Raw genomic sequence first — 3,784 nt, 5'->3', positions numbered from 1 at the left:
GGAGGCCGAGGTGAGTGGATGGCCTGAGCCCGCAGGTTCAAGACCCACCTGGGCAACTTGATGAGATCTCATCTCTACAACAAATCAAAAATTAGCTGGGTGTGGTAACGCGCGTCTGTAGTTCCAGCTACTTGGAAGGCTGAGGCGGAAGGATCGCCAGAGCCCAGCAGGTCAAGGCCGCGGTGGCTGGGAGCGGCCATTGCACTCCAGTCTGGATGACAGAGTGAGACTCCAAAAAAAAAATAATAAAATAATAATAATAATAATAAGCCGGGCTCAGTGGCTCAGCCTGTAATCCCGTGCCTTTGGGAGGCTGAGGTGAGTGGACTGCCTGAGCCCGCGGGTTCGAGACCTGCCTGGGCAGTGAGACCTCATCTCTACAATAAATCAGAAAATCAGCCGGGCGTGGTAGCTTGTGCTATAATTCCGGCTGCTCGGAAGGCTGAGGTGGAAGGATCGCCGGAGCCCAGCAGGTGAGGCTACGGTGGCCGGGAGCGGCCGCTGCACTCCAGTCTGGGCGACAGAGTGAGACTCCAACTCAAAAAACTAATAATAATAATAATAAAGGACAGTTGCTGAGTTAGATACAATGTTTCTTTCTTTATTATCTAAATTTCTTAGATGGGGGGTCTGCACTACCTCCTTTTTCTCTTTTCATTTTCATTTACTATTCAATCCAGGGGCAGCTTGATTTTTGTCCCCCTAATCTGATACTAATGAGATTTTTTTTTTTTTTTTTTTTGAGACAGGGTCTCGCTCTGTCATCCAGGCCGGAGTGCAGTGGCATAATCCCAGCTCACTGCAACCTTGTTTTCCTGTACACAAGTGATTCTCTCCTCTCAGCCTCCCAAGTAGCTGGGACTACAGACATGTGCTGCTATGCCCAACTAAACTTTTATTTATGAAGGGGACCACCCAAAAAACAATTATCTTTTGGAGAGCAAGCCCCTTGTAGCACACTCGAAATTTTTTCCTCCACATCAAATGGTCAATCAGAGTTTTTATTTGGAAGTTTTTAGAAGGTTGTGTCAGTTTGGAGAAGAAATGTCCTGAGTTGTGGCAAACAGGTAACTGGCTCTTCAACCATGACATGCGCCTGCCCACATTGAGCTGAGTGTTCAGCAGGTTTTTTTTTTATCAAAAATGACATGGCTCTTATGTACCACCCTCCCTGTTCACCCAATCTTGCCCCAAGCGACTTTGTTTCCCTAGATGAAAAACGTCCACAAAAGGAAACATGTGGCCAGTGTGTGAGGTGAAACACAAAATGGCAGAAGCACTAAAAGCCATCAACACTGACAATTTCAAAAACTGTTCTGAACAGTGGAAAAGCCGTTTTGTTTTGAGTTGGAGTCTCACTCTGAGGCCCAAGCTGGGGTGCAGTGGCATGCTCAGGCAATCCTTCTGCCTCATCCTTTCAAGTAGCTGGGATGACAGGTGTGCACCACCACACTCTGCTATTTTTTTTTTAATTGTAGAGACAGGTCTTGCCATGTTGCACAGGCTGAGCTCAAACTCCTGGGACTCAGACAAACCTCTTGCCATGGCCTTTCAAAGTGCTGGGATTACAGGTGTGAGCTACCAAGGCCGGCCTCTTTTTTTTTAAAGCAGGATGTATTGAGAGGACAGAAAAGCTCCCAGAGTGGGTTGGCCACCTCCTTGTCTTTTTAAATGAAGTCTTAATGTGAAATCACAACATATTAAGTCGATAGAAGCAGAATTGCTTTGGGAGTGGGGTGGGGAGGAGCTGGAACCCAAACTGCTTTCTTCTCATCTCATCTCTCTGAGTTGCTCCAGAGGCATCTATACTTAGCCCTGCCAACCCTTCTTCCCTTCCTAGTCGTCTAAACATCTTAATCTCCAGCTATTCACTATTTGGAGACTCCTGCATTGTCCTTTCTACCTCTGTGCTTGGTCACAAGGCTCCTTCATCTGGCTTCACCTACTTTTTAGCCAGTTCTCTGGGCTCCAGTAGTACTTCCTAGCTTTCTCTTCCCATTAACATCGCTTCTCTTTTTGTTCCCCTGTTATCACACTGATCATGCGGAATTATAATTTTTTCTTTTTCTTTTGAGTTGGACTCTCACTCTGTCACCCAGACTGGAGTGTAGTGGCCACTTCCGGCCACTGCAGTCTAGGCCTGCTGGGCTCCAGGGATCCTTCCACCTCAGTCTTCCAGTAGCTGGAACTACAGGCGTGTGCTACCACGCCCGGCTGATTTTTTGATTTTTATTGTAGGGAATGAGGTCTTGCCAAGTTGCCCAAGTGGGTCTCGAACCCGCGAGCTCAGGCAATCCACTCACCTCGGCCTCCCAAAGGCGTGGGATTAAGGCTGAGCCACCGAGCCCGGCTCTTTTTTTTTTTTGAGTTGGGAGTCTCACTTCATCACCCAGGCTGGAGTGCAGTGGCACGCTCATGGCTACGAAAGCCTTGACCTGCTGGGCTCAGGCAATCCTTCTGCCTCAGCCTTCCAAGTAGCTGGAACTACAGGCGCACGCTACCACGTCTGGCTAATTTTTTGATTTATTGTAGAGATGAGGTCTCACCAAGTTGCCCAGGCTCTTCTCAAACCCGTGGGCTCTGGCTAATTTTTTGATTTATTGTAGAGATGAGGTCTCACCAAGTTGCCCAGGCTCTTCTCAAACCCGTGGGCTCAGCTTCCCAAAGTGCTGGGATTACTGGCTTGAGCCACCACGCCCCACCTGAATTGTAATTTTTTATTTACACATCTAAACAGAACTTTAGATAAGACTCTGTATTTTCCCCGATCTCTTTAATGTTTACCAATGGAATGAATATATCGATGAATGAATGGCTGAAAAAACTGAGCTAAGCCAGTCTGCACTGGCAGACTACCTTTTTTTTTTTCCTTTGAGTCAAGAGTCTCATTCTGTCACTCAGGCCGGAGTGCAATGGCTCGGTCAAGGGGCACGGCAGCCTCAACCTGCTGGCCTCAGGCGATCCTTCCGCCTCAGCCTCGCCTCAGCCTTCCAAGTAGCCGCAGCCACAGCCATGCACGGCTAATTTTTTGGTTGATTGTAGAGATGAGGTCTCGCCCAGTTCCCCAGGCTGGTCTCGAACCCGCGGGCCCACGCAATCCCTGTTACTTCGGCCTCCCAAAGTGCTGGGATTATAGGCGTGACCACTGCGCCCTGCCTTACCATCTATTTTCAACAGGTTTTAAGATATAATCCACATACAATTCTAGAGTTGTGCAACCATCACAATCTAATTTTAAGCCATTTTTGTCCCGCCCCCCTCCCAAGAAAGCCCATAACCATTAGCAGTCGTTTTCTCTTCCCAAACCCGCAAACCTTCCCCGGCTCTAGGCAACCACTAATCCACTTTTTCAGACCGCTAAATTTGACGTGAATCGATCGCAAATCTTCCAACTCTCCCTATGACATCTGGACCATAATGCGAAATCTGTTCGGTGACGTTCCCGTGCCACTAACATGAACTGAACGAACAACTGCTGGCGGCATCTACGAAACGCGCCGGATAACAGGCTGCGGAGGGAAGTCTACCCTCCAGAAAATTCACGGCCCTCGGGTTAAGAGCGTGGCAGCTCGCAGGCGCTTTTATCTTTGACGCGATTGCTCCACAGGACCGCCCTGGAGGGGTGTCGCGCGGGCAACCTCGGGACTCAGAGCCGGGCGCCCACCGCGGGCGGCACTTCCCAAACGCCCTCGGGTCGCGGCGCGTTGCCCGGCGGAACCGTCTCCCCTCGCGGTCGCCGCGTCCGCGTCGCTCGCGCAGTGACGTAACGGCGCGCGATGACGCG

Source organism: Carlito syrichta, unplaced genomic scaffold, assembly GCF_000164805.1.
Source record: "Carlito syrichta isolate Samal-C Ts95f unplaced genomic scaffold, Tarsius_syrichta-2.0.1 Scaffold123615, whole genome shotgun sequence".
Classification (NCBI taxonomy): domain Eukaryota; kingdom Metazoa; phylum Chordata; class Mammalia; order Primates; family Tarsiidae; genus Carlito; species Carlito syrichta.
Note: the sequence above shows the minus strand (reverse complement) of the source record.